The sequence below is a fragment of the Giraffa tippelskirchi genome, chromosome 6, assembly GCF_054371585.1.
Source record: "Giraffa tippelskirchi isolate mGirTip1 chromosome 6, T2T-mGirTip1v1.2.pri, whole genome shotgun sequence".
Classification (NCBI taxonomy): Eukaryota; Metazoa; Chordata; class Mammalia; order Artiodactyla; family Giraffidae; genus Giraffa; species Giraffa tippelskirchi.
In genome coordinates, this window is record NC_137280.1 from 40,827,227 (window position 1) to 40,842,027 (window position 14,801).

The following is a 14,801-nucleotide window of genomic DNA, read 5'->3' on the forward strand; positions in this document are numbered from 1 at the left end:
AATATTTATTTGGCCATGCTGGGTAATAGTTGCGGCATGCAGGATCTTAGTTGCAGCATGTGAACTCTTAGATGCAGAATGTGGGATCTTAGTTCCTTGACCAAGGATCAAACCTGCGCCCCCTGCATTAGGAGTGTGAACTCTTCACAATTAGACTATGTGTTTTAAATGAGATTTAAATGATTCTAATAAGAATCACTCCCCTGATACCTCTGCCATATGTCTTACTATTCATTCATTCTTCATCCAAAAAGCATGTTTTAAACACTTACTGAACTGCAGATGGTCTATAAAGTGTAATATCACACACACATTTTATATATATATACACACACACACATAATATATATAATACATAGCAGAAATTAATATGGCAAGTTTCCCACCCATAAGGAGCTTATACTCTAGTATAGAAGAGACAGGTAAATTAGTGAGTGCATTTTCTGTCTCCTTCACCAGACCATGAATACAGTAACTCTTCCCTAAGTAAAATGGCTCTACTCCTAATAGAATGGGGAGAGAATATGCAAACCTTCTGTCCCATGGATGAAGAGCTTCACCTTTGTTATGCTCCAGTACCTTAACTCTCGATACACCAGACCTCACACATCAGAAAACTATGAACAGTATTGCTCTTTCCAGCTAAGAAGGAACTGGGCCTTGAACAGTAATAACAAGGAAGGAGAGGTATACTTGGCTAGAAATAGCTGGAAAGCTGAGCACACTGGCAACAGAGTCAGGAAGAAGATAGATCAAAAAACTAACGTAACAAGTGAAACAGAAGAAGAATAACAAGCTGCAGGGGTGGCAGATAGAAGATATGATACTAGAAATTAGAAGCGGCCAAGACCACAAAAATGACCAGAAGCAAAAAGTGACAATGGAGAAGAGATCTGGTAACAAAGAGTCAGAGGAGGGGAAAAAAGACCAGAACATTAGCAGTTTGAGTGCAAACAGAAACGCATAGCTCTTGCGGGCATCAGGTGAGGAATTTGGAGAAGGAATGAGTCAAGTCCTACCTGAAAGACACTTCATTACAAAGCAGAAGAGCAACTGATGTTAATAATCATTGAGATTAATGATTATTTTCTATTATTAAAATTGCTGCCCAACCCCATTCAAAAGCTTTGAGAGGCTTACACAGTTAAGACTGAGTCATACAGAAGATTCCCTTTTGAGGAATTGCTGATAAAACCAGTAGAGCAGGCTACTCATCCCTAGAAAAATAGAACTCCCCACTTAGACTTTACCTGGAAACTTTTTATTGACTTTGCCTTACAAGGGGATTCCCTGGGCTCAGATGGTTAAGAACCTACATGCAATGTGGGAGACGGTTCAATCCCTGGATTGAGAAGATCCCCTTGGGAAGGGAATGGCTACCTGCTCCAGTATTCTTGCCTGGAGAATTCCACAGACACAGGAACCTGGCAGGCTACAGCAGTCCATGGAGTCACAAAGAGTCAGACACGACTGAGCGACAAACGTGTATTTATATAGTTACACTTAACACGTTTATGTCCTACCTTCACCTAAAATATGGAGTTTCAAATATATTAATGATTAATCCAACAGAGTTCAGAGTAGGTTTCCATCTCTAAATTATGTTCTAATTCATGTATCTCCCATTCCTTTGAAAAAAGGAGTATGTACAACATATGATCTAGCATAGGCTCAACCTAAGGGGATTCCCCATCATACCCAGGGCACATCAGCAAACTTTCCGAAATGTTCAGAATTCTATCCATAAAGGAACCAGAGGATATGCAAACCCAGTACCAGTTCTAAAAACTCAGTCAATAATGCATTTAATTAAAAACATAGATGGATCATAAGGTTAAATTAGAAGACATTTCACACTATGTGACTTGAGCATTGGCAAACAATCCATCAAATGAAGAGGATGTATTGAATGCCTATACTGGGCCTAATATTGTTTCACCAATGAGAGACTTAAATTATGAATAAGACCATGATGCTGTATCATATACTCATCTGTCATTTATTGAGTTGCTACTTCACAGCAGGTCTTAAGAGACAAAAATCTCATAGTCCAATGAAAGAAAGAAACACAAAAACACATAATTGGTACTGCGAGGAATTTGGCACAGCACCTGGTGACTCCAGATCCTAAGTCCATGTCTGCTGACCTGAAGGTGCACAGGTGTTGATGTGACCAGTAGAAGCTCAATTTGGCTTGAGCAAATGACTCATCATCAGAAAGTACAGAACATGAGGCATTTGCGGGTCGCTCTTTGGCCTGAGTAGACTGAGACAATGCTACGTGGGTTGGGTGGACGGCTGGGGGATTAGGCTGGAAAGGAAACACAGTAAACTGGGGAGAGAACGGATGAGAGAGCCTGGACACTTGAACCAGCGTAGGGAGGGTTGAGGACTACAAGACCCGAGCAGTGTCATTCTTTATACCAGAAAGCTGGCAGGCACTATGGGGAAAAAACAAAACAAGAAGAAACTGGAGGAGGTGCTAGAAGAAGAGGAAGAAGAATATGTGGTGGAAAAAGCTTTAGACCGTCAAGTGGTAAAGGGCAAAGTGGAGTATCTCCTAAAGTGGAAGGGGTTCTCAGATGAGGATAACACATGGGAGCCAGAAGAGAACCTGGATTGCCCTGACCTCATTGCTGAGTTTTTGCAGTCACAGAAAACAGCACACGAGACAGATAAATCAGAGGCAGGCAAGTGCAAAGCTGATTCTGATTCAGAAGATAAGGGGGAGGAGAGCAAACCAAAGAAGACAAAAAAGAGTCAGAAAAGCCACGAGGCTTTGCCCGTGGTTTGGAACCAGAGCGGAATATTAGAGCTACAGACTCCAGTGGAGAACTCATGTTCCTGATGAAATGGAAGAACTCTGATGAGGCTGACCTGGTCCCTGCCAAGGAAGCCAATGTCAAGTGTCCACAGGTTGTCATATCCTTCTGTGAGGAAAGGCTGACATGGCATTCTTACCCCTCAGAGGATGATGACAAAAAAGATGACAAGAATTAACTCTCTTGAATACCAGCCCCTGTCACATCTGACTGTGGGTTTCAAGTGGGGAAAGGAGGAGTTCTACCTGTTTTGACACCATAAAGGTGGCTTGAGAAGATGTCCTTTGAAGAGCCAGCATAGTTTCTGTGCCCTACAGCAGCCCACGTGCTTTAAAGCCATTCCACGCTATACAGTTTGCACAGCCATCCTAGTGGAGGGGAAGGAGGGTCAGTGTTTCAAGGCAACCCATTCTGAACTTTGCTTAAAAAAAAGAAAATGCAAAGGGCCTTCTATGAAGGACAAAATGCAGAATGGGATGTGGGAGAGCAAGAGATACTGTAGATCTTCAAAGAGCATCTCCACAACCCACACAGCCTTCTTCCCAATAGTGTTAACTCTGCATTTTTACACCGTTGCATGCGTGTAGTTTTTGGCTATTACTGGTGTATTATTTAGGGTGGGTGGGATGGGGTGGGAAAGAAGGGAGATAGGTTAGGATCATTTTTGTTAAAATTTGGGGAAAAGGTGAAACAAAGGAACTTCAGTCACTCAGTCATGCCCGACTCTGTGGGACCCCATGAATCGCAGAACGCCAGGCCTCCGTGTCCATCACCAACTCCTGGAGTCTACCCAAACCCATGTCCATCGAGTCGGTGATGTCATCCAGCCATCTCATCCTCTGTTGTCCCCTTCTCCTCCTGCCCTCAATCCTTCCCAGCATCAGGGTCTTTTCCAATGAGTCAACTCTTCGCATGAGGTGGCCAAAGTATTGCAGCTTCAGCTTCAACATCAGTCCTTCCAGTGAACACCCAGGACTGATCTCTTTTAGGAGGGACTGGTTGGATCTTCTTGCGGTCCAAGGGACTCTCAAGAGTCTTCTCCAACACCACAGTTCAAAAGCATCAATTCTTCGGCATTCAGCTTTCTTCACCGTCCAACTCTCACATCCATACATGACTACTGGAAAACCCATAGCTTTGACTAGATGGACCTTTGTTGGCAAAGTAATGTCTCTGCTTTTAAATATGCTATCTAGGTTGGTCATAACTTTCCTTCCTAGAAGTAAGTGTCTTTAATTTCATGGCTGCAATCACCATCTGCAGTGATTTTGGAGCCCCGAAAAATAAAGTCTGACACTGTTTGAACTGTTTCCCCATCTATCTCCCATGAAGTGATGGGACCAGATGCCATGATCTTAGTTTTCTGAATGTCGAGCTTTAAGCCAACTTTTTCACTCTCCTCTCTCACTTTCATCAAGAGGCTTTTTAGTTCCTCTTCACTTTCTGCCATAAGGGTGGTGTCGTCTGCATATCTGAGGTTATTGATATTTCTCCTGGCAATCTTGATTCCAGCTTGTGCTTCTTCCAGCCCAGCGTTTCTCATGATGTACTCTGCATATAAGTGAAATAAGCAGGGTGACAATATACAGCCTTGATGTACTCCTTTTCCTATTTGGAACCAGTCTGTTGTTCCATGTCCAGTTCTAACTGTTGCTTCCTGACCTGCATACAGGTTTCTCAAGAGGCAGGTCAGATGGTCTGGTATTCCCATCTCTTTCAGAATTTTCCACAGTTCATAGTGATCCACACAGTCAAAGGTTTTGACATAGTCAATAAAGCAGAAACAGATGTCTTTCTGGAACTCTCTTGCTTTTTTGATGATCCAGCGGATGTTGGCAATTTGATCTCTGGTTCCTCTGCCTTTTCTAAAACCAGCTTGAACATCTGGAAGTTCACAGTTCACGTATTGCTGAAGCCTGGCTTGGAGAATTTTAAGCATTACTTTACTAGCGTGTGAGATGAGTGCAATTGTGCGGTAGTTTGAGCATTCTTTGGCATTGCTTTTCTTTGGGATTGGAATGAAAACTGACCTTTTCCAGTCCTGTGGCCATTGCTGAGTTTTCCAAATTTGCTGGCATATTGAGTGCAGCACTTTCACAGCATCATCTTTCAGGATTTGAAATAGCTCAACTGAAATTCCATCACCTCCACTAGCTTTGTTCGTAGTGATGCTTCCTAAGGACCACTTGACTTCACATTCCAGGATGTCTGGCTCTAGGTGAGTGATCACACCATTGTGATTATCTGGGTCATGAAGATCTTTTTTGTACAGTTTTTCTGTGTATTCTTGCCACCTCTTATTAACATCTTCTGCTTCTGTTAGGTCCATACCATTTCTGTCCTTTATCGAGCCCATCTTTGCATGAAATGTTCCCTTGGTATCTCTAATCTTCCTGAAGAGATCTCTCGTCTTTCCCATTCGGTTGTTTTCCTCTATTTCTTTGCATTGATCACTGAGGAAGGCTTTCTTATCTCTCCTTGCTATTCTTTGGAACTCTGCATTCAGATGGGAATATCTTTCCTTTCCTCCTTTGCTTTTCACTTCTCTTCTTTTCCCAGCTATTTGTAAGACCTCCTCAGACAGCCATTTTGCTTTTTTGCATTTCTTTTCCATGTGGATGGTCTTGATCCCTGTCTCCTGTACAATGTCATGAACCTCTTTCCATAGTTCATCAGGCACTCTATCAGATCTAGTCCCTTAAATCTATTTCTCACTTACACTGTATAATCATAAGGGATTTGATTTAGGTCATACCTGAATGGACTAGTCGTTTTCCCTACTTTCTTCAATTTAAGTCTGAATTTGGCAATAAGGAGTTCATGATCTGAGCCACAGTCTGCTCCCAGTACTTGTTTTTGCTGACTGTATAGAGCTTCTCCATCTTTGGCTGCAAAGAATATAATCAATCTGATTTTGGTTTTGACCATCTGGTGATGTCCATGTGTAGAGCCTTCTCTTGTGTTGTTGGAAGAGGGTGTTTGTTATGACCAGTGCAATCTCTTGGCAAAACTCTATTAGCATTTGCCCTGCTTCATTCTGTACTCCAAGGCCAAATTTGCCTGTTACTCCAGGTGTTTCCTGCCTTTTCACGTTTGCATTCCAGTCTCCTATAATGAAAAGGACATCTTTTTTGGGTTTTTGTTCTAAAAGGTCTTGTAGGTCTTCATAGGACCATTCAACTTCAGCTTCTTTGGCTTTACTACTTGGGGCATAGGTTTGGATTAAGGTGATATTGAATGGTTTGCCTTGGAAATGAACAGAGATCATTCTGTCATTTTTGAGACTGCATCCAAGTACTGCATTTAGGACTCTTGTTGACCATGATGGCTACTCCATTTCTTTTAATGGATTCCTGCCCACAGTAGTAGATATAAGGGTCATCTGAGTTAAATTCACCCATTCCAGTCCATCTTAGTTCACTGATTCCTAGCATGTCAACGTTCACTCTTGCCATCTCCTGTTTGACCACTTCCAATTTGCCTTGATTCATGGACCTAACATTCCAGGTTCTTATGCAATATTGCTCTTTACAGCACTGGACCTTGCTTCTATCACCAGTCACATCCACAACTGGGTATTGTTTTTGCTTTGGCTCCATCCCATCATTCTTTCTGGAGTTATCTCTCCATTGATCTCCAATAGCATATTGGGCACCTACCGACCTGGGGAGTTCATCTTTCAGTGTCCTATCTTTTTGCCTTTTCATACGGTTCATGGGGTTCTCAAGGCAAGAATATTGAAGTGGTTTGCCATTCCCTTCTCCAGTGGACCACATTAACAACTAATAATGATTGGGTTCTGTGTCCAGAATATTGTATCCTTTCAAAAAATGTCACTGGCAACCTAAATGAGGACTGTGAGAGACTATTTAAAAGCTGTGAATGCCTGAAACTTAGAAGCTAAGGTATTCACTGCCTGAGCTTAATGCTGTTCCCAAAAAAAGACTAAGAAGCTACCAAAGCTGCCATTTAGGGGATAGAAAATGGTTGAGGAGGAAAAGTTTTATTGGTGTGTATACACAGGCAGATCATTCTGTCTTAGAGGTGCTACTTCATGAAATTGACAAGAAGAACCCTTTCTTTTACTATTATGAAGTTACAAATATCAGCTTCTCCATCCAAGCCGCTGGTGAAGTATTTAGGGAAGGGCTGAGAGTGGTATAGGAGGTAGGTGAGTAGGGAAAGACAAGGGCCAGTGCTCATAGGGTGGAAAACTCCTGGAGCCTCTGTTTTTTGAACTTTGAAATCCTTGGTGGCAGGGTTCAGTCACTGACAGCACAAGTTGAATGATTTCAAAAGCCCTGGTCTCAGGAGAAGATTTAGTTTTCATACTGGGGCAGTGGTTCACTTTAAAACAAAACAATTTTTTTTTAATCCTAAGAATTAACTAAAATACAAAACGCTGTCTCAAATCATGAGATCCATCAGTTCTTGACATCATCTAGACCTGCATCTAGAACTCCATTGTAATTTTTAGGCGTATGTTAGGTTTCTGTGAAAACTTTTGTTTAGATGTAAACTTCATGTCAACACTGTCAGTTTTTTGTCTTAATAAAACTATATATATTTATAAAAAAAAAAAAAGTACAGAACATGAAACTGGAAAGCTAGGCAGGGAATGGGATTATTGACTTTGTGAGCTATGTCAAGAGGTCTGAATTTTTTTCTGGCAGTGGAAATGACCACAGAGTTTTTAAGTAGGAGAGTAGCAACAGTAAACATGATGCTCTGTAGGCAACTGTAAACATGATGGGCTTAAAGAAGTGAGTCTGATACAGATGGCCAACAGATGTATGAAAAGATGCTCAATATCACCAATTATTAGCAAAATGCACATCAAAAGTACAATGGGGTATCACCTCACACCAGTCAGAATGGCCATCACCAAAAAGTCTACAAATAATAAGTGCTGGAGAGAGTATGAAGAAAAGGGAGAACTCCTACACTATTGATGGGAATGTAAATTGATACAGTCACTATGGAAAAACAGCATGAAGTTTCTTTAAAAAACTAAAAATAGAATTGCCATAGGATCCAGCAATCCCAGCCCTCAGCATATATCTGGAGAAAACTTTAATCCAAAAAGATACATGTATCACAATGCTCATAGCAGTATTATTCACAACAGACAATGGAAGCAACCTAAACGTCCATCAACAGATGAATGGATAAGATGTGGTACGTATATACAATGGAATATTACTCAGCCATAAAATTAAGGAAATATTGCCATTTCCAGCAACATGGCTAAAACTAGAAATCATACTGAATGAAGTCAGAAAGAGAAAGTCAAATATGATATCACTTATAAGTGAAATCTGAAAAAAAAAAAAGATACTAATGAACTTATTCACAAAACAGAAACAGACTCACAGACATAGAAAACAAACTTATGGCTACAAAGGAGAAAAGGGAAGGGGAAAGGATAAATTGGGAGTTTGGGATAAACTGATACACACTATTACATATAAAAAACAGAAACAACAAGGTCCTACTGTATCTTGTAATAAACTATAATGGAAAAGAATGTGAAAAAATATATGTACATATATAGATATGAATCACTTTATTGTATCCCAGAAACTAACACAACATTGTAAATCCACTATATTTCAATAAAAATAAATAAATAAAGCATTGAGCCTGGAGCCAAGGAGATCTGTTGGAAGAATAATAGTACCAGTGAATGATCACAAAGGTTTGAACCAAGCCAGTGGTGTCAGGGATGGAGAAAAGGATACCAAGACATGTTTAGGAACAGAATTGAGAGAACTCGGGCTGAATGATGAGTTCCTAAAAGAAAGGGCAGAATCAAGAGTGGCTTGGGTAACTGCATAGAAGCTTTTTACAGAAACTGATTACAACAACAGGAGCGAGTTGGAGCAGGAAGGAGGGGCAGGTAACAGGTGCGGCTTAGGTCTCGTTAAAGTTAAGATGACCCTGAGACATCCAAGTTCAAATCTGTAGTAGCCACTGGGAGTACAGAAAAATAGTCGAGCCAGAGTTACCTGTTACATCTCCAAAAGCTGTAACTAAAGAGACAAGAGAGGATGTACACATGGAAACAATTAGTGAACAAAGAAATGTAGAGCATTTAAGATGAGGGAGGTAAGAGGAGGGAGAACCATGCCAGCTAGCAGAGTAGGAGAAAGGAAGCTTGGCCATGAGGAATGGGAAGAATTTGGAAAAGCAGAGGAAGGACACTTCAGTGGTCAGAACATGCACATGCAAAGTCAGAAGGCTGAAGTGGAAACTTAGGCAGAAGTTAGGTTACAGAGTATGAGCATGGTGACTAAAAAGCTAGGGAAGAGCAGGTTACCAGGGGTCCAAAACTCAGGAAGAAGAATGAAGTCTCATCACAACAGAGAACAAGAGGCTGTTACACGTTTTGAAGAGAAGAATGTCATGATAGAAACATTTAACCACTCAGTTCAAATGTAGTCTAGGAGATTCATCCCATGAGTATTCACATCTGTGCCCAACACAAAAGTATCATCTCTTCAGTAAAGCCTTTTGATCATCTACATTTATACAAAGAAATCTTAAAATGGAGAATTTCCCAACAATATAGCAAGGTGAAGAAGCACAGTAACAGTGAAATTTCATGATGCCAAGTATCATTACAATAAATTACTCTGCCTAACGAACATGTCCATGTTCTACAGATGGTCCATAATAACAGTGTTCTGTTGAGCAGCTTATAACATGCCTTCTGTCTGTTTAACACATGCTTTCCTTTATCCTTGACCATGGGGGTCACTTGCTATGGTGACTCTGAAATATTCATGAGCTACCCCAAATCTTGGATCACAGATGAATGACAGGAACAGGAATTCCTTTTTTCTTAATTAACCGTTGAGTCAAGAATCTAACAAGGGTTTTCCTGCTCCTTTGGGTAGGACAGTTAGCTTAGGAGTCAGTTTGAATAATAGGGACCCAACTTCTTCTACTCAGTTCCTCTGAGTTGAGCAGACTGACAAAATACTCCTACGAACCATTAAGGCCACTACCTCTATAGCATCACAGGTAGGCATGTGACTAGGGATGGTGGCTGTGATTGGTTCAGGAATGGATACATAATCTGAATTAACCCAGTGAGACACAGGCAGATACTGCCAAGGACTCAAACAGCCCACCTCTTCTTCCTTGCAAATTAAATTCTGACTTTCAATTACTGGGTGACCTTAGCAATATTCAAGGGTTCATATCTAGCCCTAGGGGATAAATGTCAATAAGCCTAAAACTACCAAGTAATTGTATTCCCCTTGAAAAGGATTGGTAAAGCATGAGTGTGCAAGGTAACTGACCCACGAGACTAAGAGAGGAATTCTGTAGAGTTTTCCTGCATTCTCAAGAGACACAAGCAGGGACTTACTCTTTACTACCTTTGGACATTGTCATATGAAGAAGTGATATCAGGAGTTGCTCCAACCATCTGAGATTGCAAGGAGGAGGCCCACAGAGAAGCTGACCAAGTGCCCTCACATGATTGATCCCCTACATCAACTCATTTTGGAACTGTCTCTATCTCTGGGCTTTCTGCTGTGTGAGAACGTAAGCCCCTTTGACCCAGTTTTCTGTTACTCGTGGCCAAAACCATCCTGAGTGATTCAGGCTGAAACCTGGCACTTTTGCTGTCACTCTCAGAAAACGGAAGTAGTTCTTCCACTGATGTGACTAATCAGGTGGGATGTGACCTTGGTGCTCTCAACCTCTATCAGGGAGGCAGCAATCAGAAAATAAAGTCAACAAGAGAAGCACTGTTTGGAGACAGACAGATGATATTATTTGAACATCAAGGTCCAGTTTTTTCCATGAAGTTACCTCCAAATTTCTCAGTTATGTGAATCAAAAAATTTCCTTCTCCCTTCTTCCTAGTTTATGTAGCTTCTCCTCCACTTGCAATTTAAAGACATCTACATATACACAAGTATGAAGGGAGAAAAAAAACTGATTGGGATAACATGGAAAACCTCCAGAAGAATGTCAGATACGTTGTAGGCAACTGATAACAACAGTGGAACCTAAATCTATGCTTTCTGTACTTCTTTTATCCTTCAGTCAAATCATCACCACCAAGAATAACATCAAGTAAGTGTCAATCCTCTCCAACTTCCTCCGCCTCCCCAATCCCAAATGTCCCACAAGTTTGAAATAAGACCCAGCCAAGCATCCATACCAGCCCTGAAAACAAAGCAGAAGAAAAAGGAAGGTGGTCAATTATGTGACCTTTCCTTCCTTCCCTTCCTACTCTAAAGAAAGTTCTTTTCATGTATTAGATTCTTTTACTATAAATGATTCCCAGCTGTTTCATCCTCAACTGCTGCCAAATGGCTGAAAAATTTCCAGCATTTTATCAATCATATCACAGTCACAGGTCACATCTGGTTCAGTCCTCTGTCACAGCACATTTGGTTTATATGCTAATGTTTATCTGTGATACAAGATTTCAAGTCCCTCAAGACTAGGAAGAGTCTTCTCCATTGAACACTCAGTGTCTAATACAGTACCTTACACACTGAAGGAATCTAATAATACTTGCTGATTGAACAGGTGAATGAATTCCATCTCAAGTCTCCCTTAATTTATATGAGAAAGTAGGGGTGTTCTTTAAAGATGAGTCAGGCCAGGGAACACAAATACACCAGATTATTTATCTATCAAGAGCAGTTCTTAGCTGTAAGCAGCAGAGGAAAACCCTGACTGATTAATTAGAAAAGAAATGTATTTAAGAGATATTGGGTAGCACATAAATTGTTAGGAGGTCTGGAGAACCAGTGCAAGGTTTACCTTTAAAAATGAAGCCCAATTTCACACCACAGAACTGGCCAGTTGAGGAAACCAGCACTGTATTAAGCATTGGCAGAAATGCTACCATGGCCACCAGTGTTACCAAAAATGGAGGCTCCATTCCCACGTTATCTTACATTCTTCACATGTGAATTGTAGACTCATCCAGGTGCATCTGATTGCAGAGTCTGGCTTCATATTTGCATCCTCATGGCAAAAAGACTTGAAATTTACATCTATTTCTATATCAAGGAAGTAAAAATTCATTATAAGAGAGGTGTCTCTGAATATAGAAAGGCCACCCAAAAGATGATGAACAGTCATGAACGTAACACATGCTCACTACTTTGGAACTTAGAATTTTAGACACAAAGTCATCTGTATGTGTCCCACCCATATTTGGACCAAAGCCCTGAATGAGGCAATAACTGACTCCAAGTCCCTCAGAGATGGCTCTTCAGACTGTTCTTCAGTGGTCTGCTCTGCCATCAGCCACCTACGCTGACCTTAAGGCAGCGAGGAAACCAGAAAGGAATGCAAGAAAAGTGTATGAGTTTAGTTTGAGAAATGTGTCTCAAACAAGTGGTTGAAAGCAAATGCTAAGGAATTTGCATCCACTAACTTACAATCTCGGGGGGAGGATGAGAAGGCAAAAAGATATGATACAAGAAGAGAGCCCAAAAGGTTGGAAGGTGTCCAATATGCTGCCCAAAAGGTTGGAAGGTGTCCAATATGCTACTGGGAAAGAGCAGAGGGCAAGTAAGCTCCAGTAAGAATGCTAGGCCAAAGTGGAAATGACACTCGGTTGTGGATGTGTCTGGTGGTGAAAGTAAAGTCCAATGCTATAAAGAACAATATTGCATAGGAACCTGGAATGTTAGGTCCATGAGTCAAGGTAAATTGGACGTGGTCAAGGAGGAGATGGCAAGAGCAAATATCCATATCTTGGCGATCAGTGAACTAAAATGGATGAGAATGGGCAAATTTAATTCAGATGACCAATATATCTACTACTGTGGGCAGAATCCCTTAGAAGAAATGGAGTAGCCATCAAAGTCAACAAGAGAGTCTGAAATGCAGTACTTGTGTGCAATCTTTAATAGGACAGAATGATCTCAGTTCATTTCCAAGGTAAACTATTTAATATCACAGTAATCCAAGTCTCTGCCCCAATCACTGATACCAAAGAATTGAATAGTTCTATGAAGACCTACAAGACCACCTGGAACTAACATCAAAAAAAGACATCCTTTTCATCATAGGGGACTGGAATCCAAAGGTAGGACGTCAAGAGACACCTGGAGTAACAGGAAAGTTTGGCCTTGGAATACAAGGTGAAGCAGGGCAAGGGTTAACAAAGTTTTGTCAAGAGAACATGCTGGTCATAGCAAATACCCTTTTTAACAGAACAAGAGACGACTCTACACATGGACATCACCAAATGGTCAATACCGAAATCAGATATTTCCTGTGGCCAAAGATGGAGAAGCTCTACACAGACAGCAAAATAAGACCTGGAGTTGACTGTGGCTCAGATCATCAGCCTCTTATTGCAAAAATTCAGGTTTAAATTGAAGAAAGTAGGAAAAACCACTAGGCCATTCGGGTATGACCTAAATCAAATCCCTTATGATTATATGGTGATGGTGATGAATAGATTCAAGGGATTAGATCTGGTAGACAGAGTGCCTGAAGAACTATGGACAGTTTTATAACACTTTACAGGAGGCGGTGACCAAAACCGTCCTCAAGAAAAAGAAATGCAAGAAGGCAAAACGATTGTCTGAGGAGGCTTTACAAATAGCTGAGGAAAGAAGAGAAGTGAAAAGCAAGGGAGAAAGGAAAAGATACTCAACTGAATGCAGAGTTCCAGAGAACAGCAAGGAGAGATAAGGCCTTCTTAAATGAACAATGCAAAGAAATAGAGGAAAACAATAGAACAGGAAAGACTAGTGATCTCTTTAAGAAAATTGGAGATATCAAGGGAATATTTCATTCAAAGATGGGCATGATAAAGGACAGGAACAGTAGGACCTAACAGAGGCAGAAGAGATTTAGAAGAGGTGGCAAGAATACACAGAAGAATTATACCAAAAAGGTCTTAATGACCAAGATAACCACGATGGTCTGGTCACTCACCTAGAGCCAGACATCTTGAAGTGTGAAGTCAAGTGGGCCTTAGGAAACATTACTATAAAGTTAGCAGAAGTGATGGAATTCCAGCTGAGCTATTTAAAACCCTAAAAGATGACACTGTTAAAATGCTGCGTTCAATATGCCAGCCAATTTGGTAAACTAGCAGTAGCCATAGGACCGGAAAAGGTCAGTTTTCATTCTAATCCAAAAGAAGGGCAATGCCAAAGAGTGTTTCAACTACCATACAGTTTAGTCACTCAGTCGTGTCCAACTCTTTGCAACCCCATGGACTGAAGCACACCAGGCTTCCCTGTCTATTACCAACTCCCAGAGCTCGCTCAAATTCATGTCCATCGAGTCGGTGATGCCATCCAACCATCTCATCCTCTGTTGTCCCCTTCTCCTCCTGCCTTCAATCTTCCCCAGCATCAGGATAACTACTGTACAAGGCACTCATTTCACATGCAAGCAAGGTTATGCTCAAAATCCTTTAAGCTAGGCTTCAGCAGTACATGAACCAAGAACTTATAGATAGATGTACAAGCTGGATTTTAAAAAGGCGAAGAACCAGAGATCAAATTGCCAACATTTGTTGGATCACAGAGAAAGCAAGGCAATTCCAGAAAAACATCTATTTCTGCTTCACTGACTATGCTAAAGCCTTTGACTATATGGATCACATTAACAAACTGAGGAAATTCTTTAAGACATGGGAATATCAGACCACCTTACCTGTCTCCTGAGAAACCTGTATGTGGGTCACAAAGCAACAGTTAGAATCAGACATGGAACAACCAACTGGTTCAAAATTGGGAAAGGAGTACAACAAGGTTGTATTTTGTCACCCTGTTTATTTAACTTCTATGCAAAGTACATCATGTGCAATGCCAGGCTGGATGAATCACAAGCTGGAATCAAGACTGCCAGAGAAATATGAATAACCTCAGATGTGCAGATGATATCACTCTAGTGGTAGAAAGTGAAAAGGAACTAAAGAGCATCAGGAAGCATCAAGAAGTGAAAAAAGCTGGCTTAAAACTCAACATTCAAAAA

The 14,801-nt window shown here is 40.9% G+C and overlaps 1 protein-coding gene and 1 pseudogene across 1 annotated transcript in view; one reads left to right on the forward strand and one right to left on the reverse strand.

The window, feature by feature from the left end:
* LY96 (lymphocyte antigen 96) overlaps nt 1-14,801 on the reverse strand; it is a 286,083-nt gene that overhangs the window by 125,184 nt on the left and 146,098 nt on the right. The gene's annotated exons all lie outside the window — the stretch shown is intronic.
* On the forward strand, nt 2,444-3,000 carry LOC145510429 (chromobox protein homolog 1 pseudogene; annotated as a pseudogene).